The following is a 26100-nucleotide window of genomic DNA, read 5'->3' as shown; positions in this document are numbered from 1 at the left end:
TAGGGGCAGGTGGTATCTATTATTTATTGTGCCAGTTTTGATTACAGATTACAGTATTTGCTTTCTTTTGGGGAAGGGAGGTGAAATCCTGGTTGAAAGCTCAGGCTTTAGGGTCAGGCAGATGTTGATTTACGACAGGAACTTAAATGTATAACTGACGTTAAGTAAGCTACTCAAAAACCACCAGTCTCTTTATCTCTAAATGGGGTGAAGTACTTGACAAGACTCCTGAGTGTTGTGTGAGGATATATTTGTGTTTTGTTTTGTTTTGAGACAGAGTCTTGCTCTGTTGCCCAGGCTGGAGTACAGTGGCGCGATCTCAGCTCACCGCCTCCTCTGCCTCCTGGATTCAAACGATTCTCGTGCCTCAGCCTCCTGAGTGGCTGGGATTACAGGCACCTGCCACCATGCTCGGCTAATTTTTTGTATTTTTAATAGAGATGGGGTTTTGCCATGTTGGCCAGGCTGGTTTTTAAGTCCTGATCTCAGGTAATCTGCCCGCCTTCGTCTCCCAAAATGCTGGGATTACAGGCGTGAGCCACTGCACCTGGCCTGTGTAAGGATTTATTTGAAGGTGCTTTGTAGGTAGTTGAGGGCTCCATAAATGTTAACCACCTCCCCCGTCTGTGATACAAATACTATTTATTAGTATACTTGTCCACTATGTAAACACATTTATTGGTTGGAAGGGAAATGGAAAGGCATTTGCAAATGCAGAAGGAAGGGATTTTCTTGAGATCATTGAAGATGGTGACAAAATGGAAGGGAGAAGTGTCTTCTGGGTCATATGAGTGGCTACTTATAACCAAATACTGGCCCTAGCTTTGCACCAATGAGGCATTGCTTGGGTATAAAATGGTGCCTCTTCAATTGAGGAAAGAGATTGAAGTGTGGAGGCGGCTGACTGTGGATTGGAAGCATTGGTGGTTCCATGGTATTGTCCGCATTGGGAAGGAACGATGGAATGAGCTCTCCATGCACAGGTGGGGGCCAGCATCTTCAGGAGAACCTGGCCAGCCTGGGCAGAGCAGACCATACTCCCCCATGGGAAGTGGTGGCTTAGGTTCGGGGGAGTAGCATCAAACGTATGTTATATTCACTGAAACTTGCTGATCTTCAAAAAGAACCTTGTAAGTTTGTTTTGATTTCAGGATTGTTTTAGAGCTAAAATCGTAGGCATGAGAACCTTGTCCTAGTCTGTTCAGGCGCTGAAGTAAAAATACTATCAACTGGGTAACTTTTAAATAACACGAGTTTACATCTCACAGTGCTGAAGTGTGGGAATTCCAAGATCAAGGTACTAGTAGATTTGGCGCCTGCCGAGGGCCTGCTCCCTCTTGACCTTCTCATGGCATCCTCACGTGAAAGAAGGGGCCAGGGAGCTCTCTGGTGTTTCTGTTGTAAGGGCAGTCATTCTTTTCTCGAAGCCTCCACCTTCATGATGTGAACCCCTTCCAAAGGCCCCACCTTCTAATACCATCACATTGTGGGTTAGAATATTGATAGAGGAATCCTGCGGGGATGTAGATATTCAGACCACAGCATATCTCATTCGGTGTTCACGCGCTGTTCTTTTCACTTGGAATTCTGTTTCCTTCACTTCCCCACCCCGGCCTCTGTAACCCCTGCTCTGACCCAGGTCTCTGTTTCATTACCGCCTTTTCAGCTTACCCTCACCACCTTGCCCAGGTCAACACTTGCTTTCTGTATTTGTAAAGCCCTGCGAGGCACTTTTCCGAGTTGATTTTAAAGGCTTTTATGGGATGTTCTGGTTCATTTCTTTCTTCCCTGCTGGACTGGAAGCCTCATGAGAGCAGGGAGTGTCTTTTTGTCATTTTCCTTGCCACTGGATCCTGCAGCGGTGAGCGCAGTGCCCGGTGTTTTGTGTTCAATACATGTTTGCTGTGGAAATAATTTTTTTATTTTCATGTCTTACATGTTAATGTTTTCTTTTCTTTTGCTTTTTTTCTTGAGACAGAATCTCCCTCTGTTGTCCAAATGCAGCGTCTCGGCTCACTGCAACCTCCCGAGTTCAAGTGATTGTCCTGCCTCAGCCTCCTGAATACCTGGGATTACAGGCGTGGGCTACCATGCCCTGACAATTTTTGTATTTTTGGTAGAGACAGGGTTTTGCCATGATGGCCAGGCTGGTCTTGAACTCCTGCTTAAGTGATCTGCCCACGTTGGCCTCCCAAAGTCCTCGGATTACACTCCTGAGCCACTTTGCCCAGTCCATTTTAATGTTTAAATAACATAGGAGTAAAAACAATTTAAGCCCAAACTAGGTTCTCTGCCAGTTTCTTTTCTGTAAATGTGGTCCCTAGTCACACACGTCCCAGGAACATCCTGTAAGAAGGCCAGAGTGCCTAAGGGGGAGTGTCTGAGCCCCCAAGTGTAGGAGAGGAAAATGGGAGGTGGGAATTTATTGGGTCCTTACTAAGCACCAGGGAGCAGGATTACCATGGGTCAGCTTCCATGGGTCTAGTCTGTACCGCAGCTTGACTGTATGGTTACCTGAGATGCTCACACGAGGGATTTTGAATTCAGGGATACCCTACCTGAGGTTCACATCTTTTTATTTTATTTATTTATTTATTTACCAGAGTCTCACTCTGTCACCCAGGCTGGAGTGTAGTGGCATGATCTCGGCTCACTGTAACCTCTGCCTCCCAGATTCAAGCAAATTCTCATGCCCCAGCCTCCCCAGTAGCTGGGATTACAGGAGCGTCAGCATGCCTGGCTCATCTTTGTATTTTTTGGTAGAGATGGGGTTTTGCTATATTGGCCAGGCTGGTCTCGTACTCCTGGCCTCAAGTGATCCACCCGCCTCGGCCTCCCAAAGTGTTAGAATTACAGGCGTGAGCCACTGTTCCCAGCCGCATCTTTTATGGTCAAGAAAGTCAGGCCCCAGTGGAAGATGAGTAGGAAGTAGTAGCTTGGGTATTTCATCTCCTAGAGGGTAGCTGAGCTGCTTACGCCTGCAGTGAAACCTCTGAATGGGTGTCACTCACTAGATTTCATTATAATTGTAACTTTGTTTTCATAGCCTTTCAGAGGTTATAAAGCACATTAACAAGCTTTGTATTGCTTTATCAATATCAGTCATTCCTTAAGGCAACCTTATGATGTTGATATGAGATAAACATTCCTATTTTTGCAGATGAACAGACTGAGGCTTTGGGGGATTGGTGTGAACTTGGGGCTTGGGACTTCATGTGCATTTAGCCCTCTGAAGTATGGCTGTGTGCTCCAGTTCTACTCCTGAGATGAAGTCCCAGGGGCTGGAGTTGGAGCTACCCCCTCTGCAGAGGGTCAGCTGAGATAACAGCTTGAAATAAAGTGGCTCAGTAGCAATGTAATTATATTTTCAGCAACTTAAAAAGTGATAGAGTCATTGGTTCTAGGAAGTGGAACACACACTGTGGTGCCGTGTAAACCTGGGTTTGAAAGCGAGAGCTTTCACTCTCTGGCTCGTGTAGATTACGTAACATCTGAGCCTTAGTTTCTACATGAGTAAAATGAGGATGATAACGTTTAATCAGAGTGTTAGGATGAAGTGAGTTATCATTTGAAAACTGCCTAACTTAGCACTTATACAAGTTCCAGTCATTATTCGTATTCTTCCAAAGGTTTTACCTGCCCTTTTAAAAAACATTTTTTTTCCCCATGGAAAGCCTCACAAATACATGTGCCATTGGTGCCATGATGGGCTCAGGGTGACTCCACCTTTGTACTTGGCAGGCATCTCAGAAGCTGCAGGAAGCTTGGGCTTCGGAGAACTGGAGGGGAGGTTGATTTGTGCCATCAGGAAACCTAGGGTCACTCTTGTCATTGTCCTTGGTAGACAGAGGTTGACTTGTGGAGTAAGTGCATGCCTGCCACTAAGAGGGTGATTTGCAGGAGGTGGGAGGCTTTCCTTCCCTGGGCAGGCAGATTAAAGGCTGGGTTGCCGGCCCTCCGCAGCGCAAGCGGTGACCTCGAAAATCTGGCAGCTCCGCAGGATGGTGGCATCTGGCCTTTCAGGGCCTCCCCAATCTGGTCTTGCCCGGTCCCCCACAGGTTCCCTGCATAGTTGTGACATTCCAGCCAAACTACAGTCACTTGAATGTGGTACATGCTTTCCCATGGTCAGGCCCTTTGCTTGGGCTGGCACAATATGGGGGCCTCAGAAGAGAAGTGGGGTTTGATAAGTGGGCTGCTTCTCCCGCCCTGACTCACCCTAAATGATAGCCCTGTGTGAAGAGCACACTCGTTAATGCCATCAGAGGAAAGGGGGTCAGCGTACCGTGACCCAGGATGATGTTCCCTGCAAGTGCACTATCACTTTAAAGTGGTGTGTTCCCAGCAGCGTGGATGGACAGCTGCGGTAATGATTTGTACACGGAGGAAGCTGGTATTGACCGAGGCCAATCGTATAGCCTTGGTTTCTGCCCCAAATGAGCTGACATTCTTGTTGAAGGTGAGACAGGTGGTGTGGTTGGTGGGCAGCAACCAACCTGACTTGGATAGGTTCAAGTCTTTATTTTTCTCATTGATTCATCACACAACTACTTACTGTGCGCTACTGTATGCGAGGTACCGTTCTAAGTACTGTGGGACTGTTAGTAAACCAAGGGACGCGAGTGCCTGCCTTCATGGAGTTTGTGTTCTGGCAGAGGGAGATAGACTAACAGACAAAACAAGGAGAACGTACTGTGCTCCTGTGGTGGTAAATGCTCAGAGAGAAGAAAGGACGGATGGGAGAGAGAGGGAGGGTGGAGTGTGTGTGTTGGCAGGAGTCAGGGAGGGTTTGCAGTTTTAAGGAGGTTGGTCCAGGAGAGTTTGCAGAGGTCATTGGAGCAGATGGCTGAAGATGGTGAAGGAATGAGTGATGGGGCTTTCTGAGGAAAGAGCTGAGACCCATGCCAGTGCAAATTCCTTCAGGCTGTTTTTCAACTGCTAATAGAGAGACCACAGAGGGGTCAAGTGCCTGGAAGGGAGCAAGCCCCTGAGAAAATAGTGGGAGAGGATGATAGAGAGGAACGGAGGCACAGTTGTTCTGGGTCTTCTGGGCACAGGGGTGCATTGGAAGAGATGGCATGAACTGATTCACGTTTATCGGGATCGTGAGGCTAATCCTTGGTTGCGCATTGGCCCCAGGTAGCCAAGGCCGAAGCAGGGACACTGCGGAGGGCTGTACTTCAGGCAGGAGATGAGGGTGACTTGGGCCAGGGAGGCGTGTTGGCAGGCTTTGAGAAATAGGTGAGTCTGAGTCTCTGTTGCTTACATTCTCTATGACTCTGGCTGAGTTACTTTATCTTATTACACTTTAATTTTCTTGACTCTGCGATGGAAATAATAATACCGAAACTTCCTGGGGAGGCTGCAAGGTGGTAGCCAAGCATCAACCTGCTTGCAAAGCAGCACTCCTGCACACTGTGGGGGCTGGAGGTGTGTGCATGGCCCTTTCCATCGTATCTCACTGGAACGGTCTTAAGCTGCTGAGGCTGAAACGTAAAGATAACAGCAGCTTCTTGCTGCACAGACTTCTCTGGTGTTGGCATCCGAAGATATCTTTAGAAATCTTCTAACCCATTCTCGGTTGTTATTTGCAATCCAGGGTTCAAAGTGATGAGTTTTCCCATTTTCCTCATAATTCATCCAGCTGTGTGTCATGTCTCATGGCCCCCTTGGATTTGTGGAGAGATGGGGGTGATTTGTAGATCCATGTTGAGGAAAACTGGATTATGGAGTGATTAATTAAAAGAGCGCTCCATCAGTCTATTAAAATCCTCATCATTTGGGGCTCTTGGAGTTCAAGTTAATCGTAGCCAAGGGAGAGGAACGGCAGGAGAAAATTAAAATTTCTGCCCATTTATGTAAGCAGGGGATGCTTACCTGTCGTCTCATGATCGAATCTCACAGGTTTCCTAGACATGTTGAAGTGAGGTAATTAAGTGCATCCTATTGCTCTGTGGAATGTATGAAACTGTTTTGCAAAGTACCTTATTTGTAACTCTTCGTTTCCTTATGTGGTAAAAATTAGCCTTGCAGTTCCAGTGTTACTGATGAGAGGCCGAGTTTCATCTTTGGTGTTTTCCCTAAGCTTTAGCACTGCCCCCCTGCAGAGAGGTCTCCTGGCTGGCCTCTGCTTCCCTCACCTGCCCCTTTATCACTGCTGAGGGTGCAATGGTGGGGCGTCTTGGTATGGTTTGGAGGTAGCCTGCACTGACTTGAAACACAGGCATTTGATTTGCCTGAGGTTACTGGTCTTTTTATTTCATAGAAGGCAAAGAGAATTCATAGAATTTGCTGGTGTGGCAGGGGTGTTAGTACAGTACGTCGTCTGCTCTATGAAAGTGCTGTTGGAGACTTTCACATTGGGCCATCCTGGTTGTGATACTGCCCTGAGGGCTTTGCAGTATTGGCCTCGTGTCTGCAGAGCAAGTCCCATGCACCACTGTATGCATAGTCAGGCTCCTGAAGATGATCACTCACTTAAAGGGTTTCTGTTTCATTAACCCTTTGTAGTGATACATTGTAACTTTTTTCCTGAAACACCAAGACTTAACATGAGTGAAATATATTCTGTAGATGGGTCTTTGTCAAAATAAGATCCATGGGTTTTGTATTCTGCATGTTTTAGGAGAGGGAACTGTTTAAACGAAACAATTTAAATTGGGGTTTATCTTTTGATGAATCTGAAAAACAAATGGCTGTGATTCTTTGCTGTGATAATTTGCCATTGAAACATTTTCATAAGACTCGTGCTTTTTAACTTCACATCTCTTCTCCTTTAAAAAGGGTCAGGTTATTATCCACATTTGAGAAACCCAATTATAATTTTTATTTCTTTACCTTTCATTTCTCAAAATCCTTTCCAGGTGATGAGGTTTAGACTAGCTTTCGCACACAGATGCTCACGTTTCCTCTGAGTTCTCCAGCTGCTCATTTGGAGAGCTGGAGGTGACTTCGCCTGGGTGACTTAGTGCAGGGGCCCTAGGGGCACCAGGGCCCGCCGCAGGCTTTGAGCAGGTTGCTTGAGCTGGACAGCTAGCCGAGCAGCGTGTCGTATGCACAGAACTTCTTTTTCAGCCCCGGGGGGCTCATAACGGTGTTCTGAAAACCTGGTACACAAGGAGGCATCTGGAACGTCAGACTCTCCATATGGGAGCCTGTCAGGGAATGTCATCGCATTTTGGCCTGGCATCCTCTGTGGCATCTTTATTGAAAGTAGAAAAAAAAAAATTAAAAAGCTACTTATTAAATAGAAGAGGACAATTTGGAAGAATAACATTTATTCTTTGCAATCAGAAGGCTTAAAAAGTACATTAACATAAATACAAAGTGTATTAAACAAAATATATTCGAGTAAAAAGTACATTAACATATAAAATAAACCTTGCTTCTTGCTTCTATCCCTCTGTTGCTGGGTTTGCTGTCCATAGACGAGTGCAAAGCAAGACAGGTGTGAAGGAGAAGCATATACTTATATTAAGATCTATGTCAGAAGTAAGAGGAGCAGAGGGAATGAAAATATCCATATGAAATTTTTTTTTCAGAATTTAAAGCAATATCTAGTTGAAGATTCAGATGAAAATATCTCAGTCCCTTATGAATGGGAGGTTCGGCAAAGCTTTCCCAGAGGAAAGAAAACATCATTTGTGTCACATGGCTCTGCTTCACTGAAATGAGTAGAACATGGCTGTTAAGTCTAGGAGGGTGGGTCAGGCCACAGGATAGAGTAAGAGCGTACTCTTCAGGCCCCACATGGCAGAGACTGGGCATGACTTGCGCACTGATAAGCTCTGGATCTTATCTGTGTCTCTTCTGGCTGTGGAATATAGTGTATTTCTCAATTAGGCCTCTGTGTCCTTATCTGAAAGCTGGCATGGTAATGGCAGTCTTGCAGGATTGTTAGAATGTTCAAATGAGAAAGTATATCATAGTTTGTTCTGCTGTTTGCGCCATAGAAGCTGCAGATGGTTGAGATTTTGGTCAAGAAGGACTTCTTTCGTCTGAGTTGACTTGGGCCCAAATATTCTGAAAAAATACGGCAACCATGCTGGGTCCAAAAGGCTGTAGGATTCTGTCTTTTACTTCAATGTAAACCTGTTTTATTGGCCTTCTGGAATTGCTTGCAGAAATAAGAGTATGTTAACGTGGGTGGACACAATTTGGAGTGCTTAATTAACTCAGCAATTAATAAAAATGGAGAGGTGACAATTGGTTTTACCAAGCTACGGTTGCAACCCATGCACTTGGCCTCTCTCCATGCCAGCAGAATGGTGGAGAAGCCACCCATGAGGAAGAACATCAGAATTCAGGAGAGTGAAGCTGATTGGGAAAAAGGTACTTGGAACAAAAAACAGGGTGTCAAGATGAGCTGGTTGCTTATTGCATTCATTTAATCAGTAGATACTTACTGAGTAATTCTCAGGTACCAGATGCAGTGCCAGGAGCCAAAGATACCTACATGGATTAGGCATAGCCTCTTCTTTGAGGAGGCTTATGCTATTGTGGAGGTAATGGACAGATAAACAACACATTCTAATACACTGTGGCAAGTACAGGATAGATGTGTTTCAAGTCATGGTGAACAAAAGAAAGAGTGGTTTATTAATTAATTATTATTATTATTTTTTTGGAATCAGAGTCCTTCTCTACCCCCCAGGCTGGAGTACAGTGGCATGATCTCGGCTCAATTCAGCCTCCGCCTCCTTGGTCCAAGCAATGCCACCACGCCCTGCTAATTTTTGTATTTTAGTAGAAATGGGGTTTCACCATGTTGACCAGGATGGTCTTGATCTCTTGACCTCATGATTTCGCCCGCCTCAGCCTCCCAAAGTGCTGGGATTACAGGCTGTGAGCCACTGCACCTGGCCAGTTAATTAACTTTATGAAAAGGGAGAGACCCGTCTTGACTTTGAGGAAAAGGTGGTTTGAGCCAGACCTGGCAGAGTAAGTTGCTAAGAAAAGACGTTCAGGCACAGAGGACTGGAGGAGCAAAGGCAGGGGGTCCTAAAATAAAGAGTGGATTTGCAGTTGTCAAGTGGGAAGACTAGACATAGAAGTCTCCTCTGCCACTTACTAGCTGGGTGGCTGTGGACAAGTCAGTAAGCTGACCTGTGAATGGTTTCGTCATCTGTCAAATAGAGATGAAGGATCCGTGTCTCATGGGGGCATGGGAGGATTCCACATTAGTTTAGTGTGCTTGGCATGTAATGACCCCTCCTGAACAGTCAGCGTCCTGAGGCATCCCATGTTCTTCAATGTGCTGTATAAAAGAAGAAAAGAAGCTAGGACTAGAAATGTCACTATGGCCAAGAATTGAAGGCATCCGAATGTCATGCTTCCTGATGACAGCTCTGCAAACATTTACCCTCAGTCTTTTAAAACCATATCTTAAGCTATCAAACACTCTGATCCTATTAAACACAGCCACCCATTGGTGATCCCAGTGACAAGTAATTGAATGTTAGTTCTGGAGTCTTTCCTGGGTGATGGCCTGGAGAGACCACTCTTCTAAGGATTAGATTCAGAGATGGAGGTAAATGCTCACTGAGTATTGGGAAGAGCTGAGTTGAGCATTGAGTTTGATCTGGGGTTCAGATTCTGGCCTTACCTTTGTTCGCCACTTGACCTTAGGTGAGGCACTTCATCAGGTTCGTGTTTAGTTTCTACATCCATGAAGTTAATGTATTTACATATTGAGATGTAACATTTTCTCTGAGAAGCTGGGATTAAAAATTCCCTTGAGGAAAGGAATTGACTTCCTTTAGGAAATAAGTTTGGTAAGCTAGAACAGTGTCAGATAGAAATATGATGTAAGCTACATATGTAATTTTAAATATTTTAGTAGCCACATTTTTTAAAAGGTAAAAAGAAACAGGTAAAGTTAATTTAATAATATGTTGTATTGGCTGGGAATGGTGGCTCACGCCTGTAATCCCAGCACTTTGGGAGGCCGAGGTGGACCGATTTCCTGAGGTCAGGAGTTCGAGATCAGCCTGCCCAGCCTGCCCAACATGGTAAAACCCCATCTCTACTAAAAATATGAAAAATTAACCAGGCATGGGGGCAGGTGCCTGTAATCCCAGCTACTTAGGAGGCTGAGGCAGGAGAATTGCTTGAACCCGGGAGGCAGAGGTTGCAGTGAGATTACGCCACTGAACCTGGGCGACAACAGAGAAACTCTGTCTCAAAAAAAGATGTTTTATTTAGCCCAGCATAACCAAAATATATATATAAGTTCATATGTTACATTCTTTATTTCATGCTGTCTTTGGACTCTGGTATGTATTTTATTTTCTTTTTTCTTTTTCTTTTTCTTTTTGAGACGCAGTCTCTGTTTCTGAGGCTGGAGCACAGTGGCAAGATCTCGGCTTACTGCAGCCTCTGCCTCCCAGGTTCAGGCGATTCTCATGCCTCAGCCTCCCAGGTAGCTGGGACTAGAGGTGTACACCACTATGCTGGGCTAATTTTTATATATTTATAGAGACAGGGTTTCACCCTGTTGCCCAGGCTGGTCTTGAACTCCTGACCTCAAGTGATCCACCCGCCTCGACCTCCCAAAGTGCTGGGATTACAGACGTGAGCCCCTGTGTCTAGCCTGTATTTTAATTTATAGCACAGCGCAATTCAGAGCAGCCACATTTCAAGTATTCAGTAGTATTTTCCAAGATAATCGTATTGCATCCTTCCAGAATTCTAAGAAGTAATCATTGCTCCCATTTTGAAAATGGGAAAACTGAGGCACAGAGAGATGGAGTAACTTGCCCAAAGTCATACAATGAAGGTTTGAACCCAGATCATCTGTCTCCAGAGCTCTGCTGTGCTAGTTTCTTAAAAAGTGTTGGGAAAAAAATTTTTTTGGAGGAGACTTTAGGCTTCCATTTGGCATTTATACCTGAAGTGGAGGGATCATATTGACGAGACTGCACCTCAAAACAGAATTACAATAAAATTATATGACAGATGCACTGCCTGGGACACCGTTATTATACATAGCAGGGCCTCAGTAAATAGTATTCTTTACCTTTTCTTCAGGCCTGTAAAATAAGCTTTTTTAAAAAAGGGACTTTCTTAGTTTTGTTTACATCCAGATCTATTCCTGGTACGTAGAAGATGCTCAGTAAATACTCGTGGAAGGCAGGGAAGATGCTTTCGGGTCACTGGATGTGATGATCGCTTTGAGTTGTTGGAGCATCTGCACACAAAGTGGTACCTTTAGATGGTGGGTTTGTAAATACAGCCCTGGGTGAAAGCGGGCTCATGTGGAGAGATGACCAGAGTGTTCCGATCTGAAGTTCTTGCTCTGAGCTGAGGACAGTCACAAAGGCCAGTTTATGTGTCCCACACCAATGCTTATTTTTTTTTAAAGTATATTTTTATTTTATTAATTTTTTTTATTTTACTTCAATCTCTGGGGTACATGTGCAGAACGTGCAGGTTTGTTACATAGGCATGCATGTGCCATGGTGGTTTGCTGCATCTGTCAACCTGTCATCTAGGTTTTAAGCCCCACATGCATTAGGTATTTGTCCTAATGCTGTCCCTCCCCTTGCTCCCCACCCCTCCACAAGCCCCAGTGTGTGATGTTCCCCTCCCTGTGTCCATGTGTTCTCATTGCTCAACTCCCACTTGTGAGAACATGCAGTGTTTGGTTTTCCGTTCCTGTGTTAGTTTGCTTTTAAATAGAACTATAGCATATTATACCAGCAGCAAAGCACAGAAAGCATAAGTGTGCAGCTTGATGAATTTTCACAAAGGTAGCACATCAATATCACCAGCTCCCAAAACAAGAAATAGGACATTACGAGTGTCCCAAGTGCATCCTCCCCCGCTCCCATCACTGCCTCCTGTGCTTTCAAGGGTGTCGGCTCTCCTGATTTGTGACTTCATAGATTACCATCGTGGGCCCACACTTTTGAGCAAATCCTAATGGTGGGAGTTATCATGGGGACTGGTATGGGGGTCCAGTTAGCTTCAGTCCTGTTTTATCCCCGGGACTGGGGTTCTAACCTGGTTCCCGTGTTCATGGCACAGATGATAAACTATGGCCCGCAGAGGCCGTGTGTCCTGCTGGCTCTCACTGTTAGAGAATAGATAAGTGATTCAGACGCAGAGATGTCATGCTCCAAAGCTTGCATTCTTGACCTTCCTGTATGTTTTCCTCTATGACATTTTGTTCTGAAATCCCGAGATTGGGATGTTTGGATTGAGATCTTTGGACTAAGCTCTTTCTGGGAGTGGCTGCTGGAAAACTGTGGAGGAGGAACCCAGAGTCCAGTTGCAGCATACTCCTGGCCCCCGGGCACTGAAGGCTGCACCTCACCTATCAGAAGTGACCTGGCTAGCAGAGCCCATTGGGTGGTCTGCCGGAGGTGTCAGAGTGTGGGACAGGCAGGCTTCTCATTGCCCTGTGTTTCCCACCTCCACTTGCTGCTGACAAGCACTCTTAGGCGCTGGGGAGGGAAACTTTCAATTAAATGAAGTCAGGCGGCTTACTCCTACCACAGTGAAAATGCCTTGTGCTGCCAAGTGTGAGCTAGATTCATCGGTCGCCTGCTCTGCAGCAGGGGTCATGGCTGGAGCTGCTGCCTGTCAGTTGCCGTGGATTTTAGCGCCAGTCACGGCTCAGGGGATGCAGCAGGCATGGCAGGCTGGGGAGGGCGGTCTCTGCTCAGCCTGGAGTCCCCTTGGCGTGGTTGGAGATGGGCATGTATGTTCACGAGGAGCTTTGCTGTCTCTGTGGCACAGTCCTCTGCTCCCACAGTTCCCCAGTCAAGAGGGACAGGTGGTGACTGTCATTCTGCAGTTGGCTGTGGCCACAGAGAGATTTGCCAATGATTCTGGGATGGAGACACCCCCAGCTTCCTTGGCCCAGAGACTGCAGCTTGACCCATAAAGCCGCAAGCAGGCAGTTCCCCCAGCCTGGCTTTCTCTCCAGAATGGTGGGGGTGGGCTGTGGGCAGAGATACATATTATTACGCGAGGGTAAGTGCTCTGGGTCTGAAATTTAACTCAAAAGCCAAAATAAAATTGCCCCTCTGGAGGCAGTGGTTCTTATAAAAATGAAGCCAGTAATATTTATTATAATACCAGTGAGTGAGTTGTTGAGCAGCTTGTCCTTTGCTGGCTGCTGGGTCTAACCTCATAGATGGAGCGGTGTTGCTCTGGACTGGACTGCCTAGGGTGAATCCTGTATTCTCTGCTTAGCCATGTGATCTTGGATGTTTTTCAACTTTGCTGACCTTCTGTAATACGGGGCTTGCAACCGTTCCTACCTTTTAGAGCTGTATTAATTATTAATCCATGTAAAGCACTTGGAATAGTGTCTGACAGGTCATTGGCTCCATACACGTGTATGCAATGTTGGTGAAGTCAGTTACAGTCCCCTGACTCATCTCCTGTGGTGGGTACTTTATTATTTCATGAATAGCAGACAAGGAAACTGAGGCACAGGCAGGCTAAGTTACTAGCCTGAAGTTTCACAGCCAGTAAGTACCAAGGTGGAATTTGAACCCAGGGCCACCTGACTCCACACTTTTCAATGATTGTTGAGTGGAAGTAGTGTCTTGCCCAAGATTTATCACCTAAAAATGAAATAGATTTCAAAAAAGATGCCCCCAAACTCTAACACTTCCAGTAAAAACAGGACAACTACTATTTATTTTATAATCCGTTTAAAATAATCAACATAGCTGCAGTTCATTGAGCAAATTGCTCCATTCAGCTGCCACATGTACATTGCTTTTCTGTTTGGGTCATACCCTGAGACCTTTGTGAAAAAGTTCTGAGGTCAGATCAGAGCGGAGGCTGATGTGCTCCTGGAGGAGGAGGTGTCCTGGGGAGTGAGGAAAGTTGCATTAGCTTCTTAGAGAAGTAAAAGCCTGATGACCAGCTTTCTGCCCTTTGTCTGCACAGGGTTTCCTTAAGGTAAGGTGTGCCTGTGACCCTGCACACTGTGTCCATCTAACCTCAGCATGCCTTATGTCCTGTCCTCGGATTCAGGAAGGCTGTGACAAAGGACCGAGTTAGCCAGGAAAGTGGAGGTTTTGTGTTTGACAGAGGTAGGACGCAAAGAGAGCCCTGTGAAAATAATGTACCATTTTCTCATTTAAGTTCCCGGAGCAGAGAGGCAGGAGAATAGAGGACCAGAGGAGAAGAATAAAGGAAGAGGGAGGGAGGGAGGGAGGGAGGAAGGGAGGGAGAATACAGTGAGGTGGGGAGGAATGAAGAAGTGTCAGAGTTGGGACGTGAGAGGAGAAGGGATGGAGCCTTGTGGAAGAGGAGGAAGAGGGACGTGAATCCGGTGACTTGCGCTTGGCTTCTTGTGACATGGAGGGAGGGCAGGGCAGGACCAGGTGGGAGGCACATCCTAGGCCTGGTGGAAATGAGGAGGAGGAAGGATGTGTGATGCAGGCAGCAGATAGTGGGAGGGTAAAGAATGGCACATGAATCTGAGAAAGGATCATACAAGTTTTAGTGCCAGAATTGGCGATAGGGCGTTGTGGATGGGTACACGGAGGCATGTGGTTGGCCCCTGGTCAGTGGCAGTTTCCTGTGCTCCGTGGTTGTGACATGCTGCCTCCTGTATTGATGAAGAGGCTGGATCCCAGGCAGACGAGCAACCTGAGCACCACCTGCTCTGTGGTTCCACCCGTCCTGTGTCGCCTGCGTGCACCTCAGCTTCCCGGAAGGCCCCAGGAGGGACGCGGCCTTCAGGGCTTTCAGCTGGGGACAGAAAGTGCTCCATCTGAAACCATTTAGAACAGACTATACAAATAACTCCACAGCATGTCTCATTAGGCCAGGAACGCTCCAGCTAATCCAGGCATGCCTTTGTCGTGCACTGCTCGTGCCAGGGGGGTTAAAAAAAGAAATACGCCTGATCTAAGGGCCTTTTGCGGGCAGGGCGGAACACAAAGTCAGGCTTCGCAGGAGTGAGGTGGTGTGTTCTTTGGGGGCCAGATTCCCCCAGCTCCAGATTCTCTGGCCAAGTCTGTGCCCTCCTCCTGGGCCTCCCTCTTGCTGAGGGCAGCTCGGGCAGAGGTGAGTGGGCATGCTTTCTGGTAAGAGGATCCAATTTTAATGTTAAGAGGCTTGTTTGTTTGTTTTCCCAGCTAGGTCAATTCCATGGCTTTTTTTCTTTTTTTTTTTTGAGACGGAATTTCACTCTTGGCACCCAGGCTGGAATGCAGTGATCTTGGCTCACTGCAACCTCCGCCTCCCGGGTTCAAGCAATTCTCCTGCCTCAGCCTCCTGAGTAGCTGGGATTACAGGTGTCCGACACCACACCCAGCTAATTTTTTGTATTTTTAATAGAGATGAGGTTTTGCCATGTTGGCCAGGCTGGTCTCCAACTCGTGACCTCAGATGATCCACCCGCTTCGGCCTCCCAAAGTGCTGGGATTACAGGCGTGAGTCACCACACCCAGCCATGGCTCTTTACCATGCTCCAAATTCACTTCATTTCTGGCTCTTCCTGCCAGTGTGCTCTGTAAGACCAGCTCCCAGGATGTCCTGCACTTAGCATTCAATCTGTACATTCCGTGGAACTTGCTTCGTAGCTGTAGAAATTCAGGTTCAAGGGCATAAAGAATGGGCCCACAGCTTGTGTGTAGCTGGTGGTGGTGTTGGTGATGATGGGGATAGCGATGATGACGGTGGTGATGAAGACGGATAACAGCTGCTGTTTATTTTCTCAGGAGCTGTGCTAAATTCTTTGATGGCAAAGATCGTGCTAGTAGTGATGATAATAATGGATAGATAGCATTTACTGAGTGTCTACTCTGTGCCATGGAAGGTTCTGAGCACTTCTGACACACTCAACCTGAGAAGGATTTTGTAAAGTGGATCCTAGTATGCCCATTTCACAGCGCAAGCAGTGAAGTCAGTGTCTTATCAGCACCTGCATTCTTACTGCTAAGCTGAGTTGCCGCATGACAATCAAGACAGCTTGCTCTGCGTGGAGTGACCGGCCTCTGTGGGTGGGTGAGTGAGTATCTGAAAGGTTGACATCAGGGCATGCTCTATTCTAGTTTCTTCAACTTGAAGGAACCCCCCTCCGTCACCCCCACCTCCTGCCACCTCAGTCCGCCTTTCCTTTCACCAATATTCTTTTCTTTTGCTGATTTAGAAATAGACTTGACTTCCTGGTGCTGAGACCCTTTAGATGACTTCACATTAATCACCATTGCTAATTAGCTATGAACTTTTTAGTTCAAGCCTCTGACCTTGAAATTTTTTTTCCTGAGGATCATCAATTAACTTTATTTACTTCATTATGGATTAGTAATCATGAGTTGAATATTTCCACTTGTTCTGTAGGTTACCAGTGTGGTTCATGCAGTGAAAAAATCAAGTGTTTCAGGGACAAGGTGTAGAGAGAAAGAAAAAAGGAGAGAATGAGGGAAGAAAGAGGGATGTGTGTGTGTGTGCGCATGTGTGTGCGTGTGCGCTTATGAGCCCATAGGGAAAGGAGGTTGGTAGTAGTGATGTTTAGATTAGCCTTTAAATAAGAAGCTTGAAATGAAGGGTAAAGGTCTGGTACCAGATGCTCTAAAGCCATCTGCTATTTAACTGGGCAGATTTGATACCTCTTCTCTCTCCTCTAATAGCACCTCTGTCTGACTACAGTCCTGGTACTTACCTGGATATATGGTAATTTGGCCATTTCCATGTCCTTCCAGATGGAGTACCTGCCAGGCTGAGTCTGTGTCTTTTGTATCCTCCTTACCTGACGCAGAGCTGGCACACAATATGTGCTCATTAAGTGCTTACTGAAATGACCTAGCATAAAAGCTTTCTAAGACAGGAGCTTTATTTCACTCTGCCTGCTTTGTAGTCTAGATACCCCAGGTATTCCTATTCTGATTTCTGTTGCTGCTGTACACCTGGGTCAGGCTTAAAATGAATATAAATATACTTTAATTTGAACTAATGGGATGTATGGAAGCCACTGCCCATCTCATTAATTTGTTTGTGCCATGAAATAAATGTTTTAAGCTGCTCCTGAGTGCAGAGCATTCTATTAGCAGGTGGAATACAAAGTTTTAAAAGAGGCGAGGGATGTGGGCTATGACCCCAGACCTTCTGAGTTCAATTCTAGATCAGACCCTGTTCTGGTTATAGTGGGTCATAGCTCAGATTCTCGATCTGGGTTTGAATCCACAGTCTACCACATACAAGCCTTGTGCCCTTATGCAAATGATTTAATCTCTGTATACCTCAGTTTTCCCTCCTTTTTAAAAAATTTATACTTTAAGTTCTGGGGTACATGTGCAGATCTTGCAGGATTGTTGCATAGGTATACACATGCCATGGAGGTTTGCTGCCTCCATCCCCCTGTCACCTACATCAGGCATTTCTCCCAGTGTTACCGCTCCCCAACCTCCCCACTGCCCACTATTCCTCCCCTAGCCCCCCACCTCCCAACAGACCCCACTGTGTGATGTGTCCACGTGTTCTCATTGTTCAACACCCACCTATGAGTGAGAACATGTGGTGTTTGGTTTTCTGTTATTGTGTCAGTTTGCTGAGAATGATGGTTTCCAGATTCATCCATGTCCCTACAAAGGATATAAACTCATCATTTTTTATGGCTGCATAGTATTCCATGGTGTATGTGTGCCACATTTTCCCTGTCCAGTCTATCATCGATGGGCATTTGGGTTGGTTCCAGGTCTTTGCTATTGTAAACTGTGCTGCAATGAACATTCTTGTGCGTGTGTCTTTATCATAGAATAATTTATAATCCTTTGGATATATACTCAGTAATGGGATTGCTGGGTCAAATGGTATTTCTAGTTCTAGATCCTTGAGGAATCACCACACTGTCTTCCACAATGGTTGAACTAATTTACACTCCCACCAACAGTGTAAAAGCATTCCTGTTTCTCCACATCCTCTCCAGCATCTGTTGTCTCCAGATTTTTTAATGATTGCCGTTCTTACTGGCATGAGATGGTGTCTCCATGTGGTTATAATTTGCATTTCTCTAATGACCAATGATAAGCATTTTTTCACTTTTGTTGGCCTCATGTATGTCTTCTTTTGAAAAGTGTCTGTTCATATCCTTCACCCACTCTTGGATGGGCTTGTTTGTTTTTTTCTTGTAAATCTGTTTTAGTTCTTTGTAGATTCTGGATATTAGCCCTTTGTCAAATGGGTAGCTTTCAAAAATTTTTTCCCATTCTGTTGGTTGCCGATTCACTCCAATGATTTTTTTTTTTTTTTTTTTGCTCTGCAGAAGCTCTTAAGTTTAATTAGATCCCATTTGTCTATTCTGGCTTTTGTTGCTTTTGATTTTGATGTTTTAGTCATGAAGTCCTTGCCCATGCCTATGTCCTGAATGATTTTTTCCTAGATTTTCTTCTAGGGTTTTTATGGCGTTGGGACTTATGTTTAAATCTTTAATCCATCTGGAGTTAATTTTTGTGTAAGGTGTAAGGAAGGGGTCCAGTTTCAGCTTTCTACACATAGCTAGCCAGTTTTCCCAACACCATTTATTGAACAGGGAATTCTTTACCCCTTGCTTGTTTTTGTCAGGTTTGTCAAAGATCAGATGGTTATAGCTGTGTGGTGTTACTTCAAGGCCTCTGTTCTGTTGCGTTCCAATGGTCTATGTCTCTGTTTTGGTACCAGTACCATGCTGTTTTGCTTACTGTAGCCTTGTAGTATAGTTTGAAGTCAGGTAGTGTGATGCCTCCAGCTTTGTTCTTTTTGCTTAGGATTGTCTTGGCTATGGGGGCTCTTTTTTGGTTCCATTTGAAGTTTAAGGTGTTTTTTTCCAGTTCTGTAAAGAAGGTAAATGGGAGCTTGATGGGGATAGCATTAAATCTATAAATTACTTTGGGCAGTATGGCCATTTTCATGATATTGATTCTTCCCAACCATGAGCCTGGAATGTTTTTCCATCTGTTTATGTTGGTTTTCCCTCCTTTAAAATGGGACAGTCAGGGCGTGGTGGCTCATGCCTGAAATCCCAGCACTTTGAGAGGCAGAGGTGGGCAGATCACCTGAGGTCAGCAGTTCAAAACAGACTGGTCAACATCGGGAAACCCTATCTCTACTAAAAATACAAAAATTAGCCGGGTGTGGTAGTGCGTGCCTGTAATCCCAGCTACTCGGGAGGCTGAGACGGGAGAATCGCTGGAAACTGGTAGGCGGAATTGCAGTGAGCTGAGATTTCACCATTGCACTCCAGCCTGGGCAACAGAGTAAGACTGTCTCCAAAAAAAAAAGGGGGGACAGTCATGGGGTTGTTGTGAGGTTAGGGTTGTTGTGGGGATAAAATGAGTTTGTCTGTAAAGCACTTGGTACCATGTTGATATCTGTCACTGGCATTATTTGTTGTTAATGAAGATTTAGTGACTTCATGTGTAAAACCCAGCTGTGTCAGTACCTGTCTTCATAGAATTGTCCGAAGGCTGCTGAAACAAACTGGATGTCTCAAAACAGCAGCAATGAGACAATAACGTCTCTTGATCCCAGAAGCCGGAGGTGTGTCGGCAGGGCCATGCTCTCTGAAACCTGTGGGATGTCTCTCCTGGCCTCTGCCTGGCTTCTCGGGGTTTGCCAGCTGTCTTTGGCCCCGTGGCTTGTAGATGCGTCACTCTGAGCCCCTGTCATCACTGGCGTTCTTTCTGTATGTCTCATCACACGGCCCTCATCCTATAAAGACACCAGTCAGACTGGGTTCAGGGCCCAGCCTTCTCCAGTATGACCTCATCCTAACTGAATTTCATCTGCAGTGAACTTGTGTCCAAATAAGGTCACGTTCTGAGTGGGGTTCGGACTTCAACGCTTCTTTCTGGGGGATACACAAGTCAGCTCATAACTAGGATGAAATGCGAGACTCCACATGAAGCATTGAACACAGAACGTAAAACAGAGCTGCGCCATCAACATCACCCATGTCTGTTGTTGCTTCCCTGTCCTCCTGATGATGACCCTTCGTGAGGTGGCTTTGGGCAGTTCTTTAAACATGTTTGAATTTCCATTTCCCATCTTTTCACGGTGATGTAGCTCGTCTTCCAGGGGCACTGAGTTATATAATTTTTCTGGTCTGCATTGCCTCGTCTCTGAAGTGGGGAGATAGGAGAACCACCTCCCAGAAGGGACCCCCTTCCCAGGATGATATGAGGGTGCACACGTATGTGCTGGTGGTCTGGACCGTGAGTGCTTCCCACGGTGGCTACCCTTCCTTTGCTGCCTGGTGTTTTCTCATCCAGTGAGGACAAACGGCTTTTGTAGTTTCCCTGCAAACCACTGCACAGACCCAAGGAGGCTCCTTTTTTCCTCCCGTGGGGTTGCGAAGCTCAGAGGCACATCCAGATGTGAGCAGACTTCAATTTCCCAGATCCCTGGTTTGCTTTGCAGTCAGAATGGAAAATGCATTTTTTTTTCATTTGGGAGCTGAACACATTTGCTAAAGAGAAGTCTAGATATCTATGGAAACAGTCCTAATTTTAGCCTTACCACACTTAATGCCGACTCGGAGAGTGCTGTTTTGGGTCAGAGCCCGGGGAGTAGGGAAGGTGAGTAGGCCTGCAGGGATCAGATCAAGCATGGAGTCGCCAACTGAAAGACCAGAGGAGGATGCAGTAGAAAGCTTAAGTGGATCCAAAGGCGTTGGCTCCAAGGGTGAGAGAGGGCCGGAATGATGAGCATTGATCAGAAAGTTGGATTTCAAGTGAAAGGGTCTCCCCCTCTTCCCCCTTTCGCTCTCCTGTCTACATTCTGTTCACTTTTGGAGCCTGCTTCATGACCCTTCTTTCCACATCCCCACCTTTGGAATCAGCCTGTCCTGCCCTGAATGCCTGGCATCTTACAATTCTGTTGAAGTACTAGCGGCTCTCTGTTTAGTTGTGCCATTAATCTGTGAACCTTGCAACCCCCTCCCATTTAGTTTTGAGTCCTTGAAGGTCATTGTCGTGTCTATGTGCTGTGCTTGCCATAGACATACAGAAAATGCATGATGAGTGGCATTTGACATGATTGGTGATTTCTGGATGACCAAACCAGAGGCTGGGGAATCACTAGAAAGGAACATCAGATGAAGGAGTTTAATAAGATGGACAGAAACATTTTTGATGGGAGTAATCCACCTGTTTCGGGGGAGTGGAAATTGCCTGTAATTCAAGTAGGGACATGCTAGGGAGGACCATGGGCAAGAGGAGGGCACAGTGTGGCAGGTGCTGGCTGGGATAGTGAGGGGAGGAGTGGACAGTAACCCTTTTAGGCCACGTGGGGAAGCATCACCTGAGCCCATTTCAGCCTTGTCCTCCCCACGGGTGAACTCCTAGCAGGAATCCTTGTAGAAGATCAGACACGGGCAGAACCTTGGACATCATCTCGTCTTGAAGTGTGACATTCAAGACAGGCATTTTTACATTAAAACTTGGCTATTTATTTTAGTATGTGAATAGAAACTATATATAACCCACATTCCAAACATGTCATTTCTCAGGTGTTGCTGCTTCCAATGAGGCAGGCCGTGGTAGTCATTTCCCTCTCAGTCCCGTGGATGGCAGGGTGCCGTGCCCACACACCCGTGCACATGTGAGACCTGTAATGAGCGAAAGGCCTGTTGTCACCATTTGGAACTGAGGCTTATGCAGATGGACGAGGTTGCTGGTATGAATTCTTGCACTGAATTTCCATATGCTTTGTATTCTTTTCAGCAGGATGAAACGCACCATGGTTGTGGGAAAATTGAGCGGGTAGTGTGCTGCGAGAGATTTCAGGGTGTGCAGCACGGATCCAGTTTGGCTCTTTCCTTTGATTGAGGAGGGAATTGAGCAAGGTGCAGGTAGACCAGGTGGCCCTGATAGATGGTGACTGCACTGGGACTTTGGCTGTGTCTCCTCTTCTTGTCTAGCCATGCTGGCATACTAGATAGGACATAAGCTAGGTCCTACCAAAGACTTGGGCACTTTATTTAAGTTCTCTCATGTAATCCTACTAACAGTGTTGGGAAGCATGCACTATTTTTACTTACCAAACAAAAAAGGAGCGATTGGGACTAGAGTACTTGAAATAACTTTCTGAGGCCCAGCCTGCTGGTAAGAAGTAGATCCAGTGATTCAACGTGGCTCCATCCCATGACATTTAGCTGTCAGGGAGCTGCAAACCTATGAGACAGAGCTTTCAGATTTTGGAAATAGAAATGCAGGCAGGCACATGGTGCCACTTGCTGCCTCCTGGGAAAGCCCCTTGCCGTGAATTTATAGAACCAGCACCAGAAGGCTCGTTGCTCAGGCCGGCAGGTGAGTCTGAGGGCTGGGGAGGAGTTTTCTAGGCAGCGGGACACCTCCCTCTTAGGGGGGTTCCATTGTCCAGGGCCAGCGAAAGGCTGTTTGGTCCCTCAGCTGAGTGAACAGCCCTAGCCCACAGGATGAGTCAGAGCAGAGGCCAGAATAGAAGCCAGAGGGCATGTGCGCAAAGGCCTTGTTTATCCCAGTCATTTGGATTTTAAGATTCCTGTTCATGATTAAGGTTTTATACGTAGCACTGTTTGCTGACTGCTTTATGATCATTTATGAGTGTCACCTGACAATAGCTGAGTTAGCCACACCCATCCACCATGGGGTAATTAACTCTGGGCCCACCCAGGGCCCAGTTCATAGCTTGTGCATTATCCAGCCTCCTCCCCACACCCTCATTCATTCATCTTTGCATCCATTCATTCGTTAGAGCCCTTTTATCAGACCCCACCTTTGTGGGTGGCAAAGGTTGGCATTTCTTTTTCATTGCTGAGACCGCGTAATATGCTGGACATGTTGGTGTTCCTATTAGCATAAGCAATAATCACCTCCTTTAGTGAGACTGTAAGCCCCATGAGGGCAAGGCCTTTGTTCCTTTCTGTGTCTCTGGTGCCTTGAAGAATGCCTAGTCCATAGTAGGTGCTCTGTGAACATTTATTGAGGAAAAGTAGTGAATGGACTGAGTATCTGCTATGTTTGGCCCTGTGGGAGGTGCTTTCTATAAAAATCTTTCTAATCCTTGCAGCAATCCACCCTGCACCATAAGGGTGTCTGTCCCCCATTCTAGGGCTCCATCTGGTGAGTGTTTACCATAAGAATTATTGTGAGTGCTTGCATAGCAGATAATCTTCATTATGACTGAATCATGTAGCTATATCGTCCCCATTTTACAAATGAAATGAGGCACAGAGAGGTGAAGTAACTAGCCCAAGGTCACACAGACCCTCGAGCTTCAAGCCACTCCTTCACCTCCATTATCAGCACTATCCTGTAGAACCTTCTGCAGGATGGAAATGCTCTCCGTCTGCACCATCCAGTGTAGTCACCGCCAGACATGGGTAGTTGCTGAGTACTTGAAAGGTGGCGGGTGCAACCGAGGAACTGAATTTTAATGTTGTTTAATTTTAATTAGTTTCAATTTAAATAGCCATATGTGGGTAGTGACTCCTACCCTGGGCAGCACAGCCCCCTACATGCTGAAGAATAATAACAGGCTGGGTACAGTGGCTCACACCTGTAATCCCAGCAGTTTGGGAGGCTGAGGCAGGAGGATTGCTTGAGCCCAGGAGCTCGAGACTAGCCTGGGTAACATGGCGAAACCCTATCTCTACTAAAAATACAAAAATTAGCAGGGCGTGGTGATGTGCTTCTGTAGTCCCAGCTACTTGGGAGGCTGAGATGGGAGGATTGCTTGAGCCTGGGACACACAGGTTGCAGTGAACTCAGATCATGCCACTGCATTCCAGCCTGGATGACAGAGGGGAGACCCTGTCTTAAAAATAAATAAATAAAAGAATAACAGCTACATTGATTGAATGCTTACTATATACTAAGCATTTTTCAAATGCTTTACATGTACTAAGTGATTCAGGTTAATCCTGACAACCACAAATGAATTAACAAGGGTCAGAAGTTAAATACCTCCTCCACTCCCAAGATTTTATAGCAAGATACTAGTGTAGCTGGATTCTCCCTAAGGATGAATTCTGCCTGGCCCAGAGTTTTAAACGATCTCCACATTTTTCTCCCTGTTTTCCCCGCTTACAGCGATGGATATCAACTTGGAGGACAAGATCTCATTGTTCCTAGTATTTGTCAGTCCCACACACAATGCTGCCTGCTATACTCCTTGGTAAAGGGTCAACCTATATGCAGGCTTGTGAACTCATGTTCCCACCAAATGACTCATTTAGGTTGAAAACATTTACTTGCACAATGTGGAGGTGTGTCAGTGTCACGTTGAAAAGAAAATGGATGCCAGTATTCCTTACCAGGATGTTCTGACGTGAAAACAAACAAATGAAACAAAGTCTGCTTCGAGGTCAGAGTGAGAAGAGAAGGTCTAACTGACATTATCTGCAGCCTTGCTGGAGGGAACACATGGCTGCAGCTTGTGGGTATGGTGATGTTTTGCAAAGGCTCCCAGCTGTGCCTTCCCTTTTTGAGGATGGGTGAAGGGGAGTGGGTTCTGGGCTAGGCTTGGGGCTATGGAGCGAAAGCAAAGGGAACTTATCCTGCACAGACGTGGAAGCAAGAGGTGACTGAATTCTGTTCCACAGTAGAGGTCAGCAGAACTTTATGATAACAGTGCATCCAGATGTGTTCTTTCTGCTGAGCTGGGCCTGACACCCATGCCTGTGGCTCTTTCAGAAACTGGGAACCAACCTGGGGGTGGGCTAGAGATCCAGGTCAGGAGCAGAAGTGGGATAAAGGTGATTGAGAAAGACATGTGAGAGAGTGAGTGAGTGAGTGAGAGAGAGAGACCTGCAGGATGAAACCACATGAGGAATGCAGTCCAAATATAGGCAGTGATTGTGAAAGCCAGGGACTGCAGGCCAAGAGTGCTTTAGGTTCTGAGAGCAGGAACGGGGGAAATGTGGCCATGGGCCTCTGGGGAAAGCCCTGTTCTGTGGGCTTTGGCCACTGAAATCTACGTTTGTCTTCTGCTGCTGTCTCAAGACAGTGATGCAGCCCGACTGTCCATCTGGTGGCCGTCTATCCATTCATCCATCTGTCAGTCCAGCATTTGACTCTCTGTTCTATGCATGGTATTAGGGATAGTGTGGTAAACAGGGCACCATCCCTACCCTCAAGGAGCTTACAGTCTTGCCTGATAAAACGTACATGAGCATGCATTTTTGAAACAAGTAAAGGAGTGAGACTTAGGTGTACTCCCAGATCCCCTGCACCTCGCCTATGTAGCTTTCCCCAGCAACACGAAGCCAGCATTAGTTTCTTTCCTTCTCTTCTTATCTTTATTATGTCTATACTTAGTATCTGTATCATGCTTTGATCTATTTGTTTATACTCACTATAGCACTTTCTTGCATCTTTATTGTAAATAACCTTCCAGAGCATAGGGGCCTCCATGTCTTCTCTGGGTCCCAGCTCCATGGGAGGCAGTGATGGGGGCTCCAGGATTATTGAAGTAAATGGGAGCCCCTTAAACCTGCAAGGAGCCTGAATAGTCATCAGTGGTCTGAAGGGTCTTCTTGACCTTCCCTACGTCCCAACTTCCTTCTGTCTCTGTCAGGTCAAGATCTACCTGCCTGGTAGGTTCTGTACAAGCCACAGCCAGGCAATGGGAGAAGAAAGGGGAGCTGCACCTCTCACTGGAGACGGAAGTTCCGTGATGCTTTTCGTAACGCCATATGCCTCACGTTCATCTGGAAGCATGCGAGGCATTAGTTAGGCCAGATGAACAGGTGTGGGATGCCATATATTGACTTTGCCTTCTAGTGAAACTGCGTTCCAGTGGGAACATGCCCCAGACATTGGCCTCCTCAAAACCCTGGGTAACTTTTGGTGTCTTCCAGTTCAGGAACCACGATTTTCCATTTTTTGAAAATAAAAGTCCTCCTACCTCCTTGATATTTCTAATAAATCTTACCTGAGCTTATAAGGACTCCTAGAAATGGGGATGGCATTGCCCAGGCATTGTGAGCTATCCCTTGGCCCCATCGAGAGGCAGGAGACTGTTGGGCAAGCTGAGTGTGCAGGGACCCCACCCTCTTGACTGCCAAAGGAAATGGAGACACCAGCATTATTGAACGCTAGTTTGTGGCAAGTGCTTTGTCTCAATTACCTGATGAGGTTGGATCAACCTCTATTTCAGAAATGAGGAAAG

The 26100-nt window shown here is 46.2% G+C and overlaps 1 protein-coding gene across 4 annotated transcripts in view; it reads left to right on the top strand.

Annotated features, from left to right (window-relative positions):
- Positions 1-26100, top strand: part of LARGE1 (LARGE xylosyl- and glucuronyltransferase 1) — a 626458-nt gene that overhangs the window by 35433 nt on the left and 564925 nt on the right. Inside the window, exon 1 of one of the 4 annotated variants that reach the window (XM_064367949.1) lies at positions 14825-15036. The exons of the other annotated variants lie outside the window; for them this stretch is intronic. The gene's annotated coding sequence lies outside the window, so the exon portion shown is untranslated. Of the gene's footprint in view, positions 1-14824; positions 15037-26100 lie in introns of those variants that run through there. 4 annotated transcript variants of the gene reach the window in all.

The sequence above is a fragment of the Aotus nancymaae genome, unplaced genomic scaffold (assembly GCF_030222135.1).
Source record: "Aotus nancymaae isolate 86718 unplaced genomic scaffold, 86718_ANA_hifiasm-v0.15.2.pri h1tg000076l, whole genome shotgun sequence".
Taxonomy (NCBI): Eukaryota; Metazoa; Chordata; class Mammalia; order Primates; family Aotidae; genus Aotus; species Aotus nancymaae.
The sequence above is the reverse complement of the archived record's forward strand: the minus strand, read 5'-3'. Positions and strand labels throughout refer to the sequence as shown.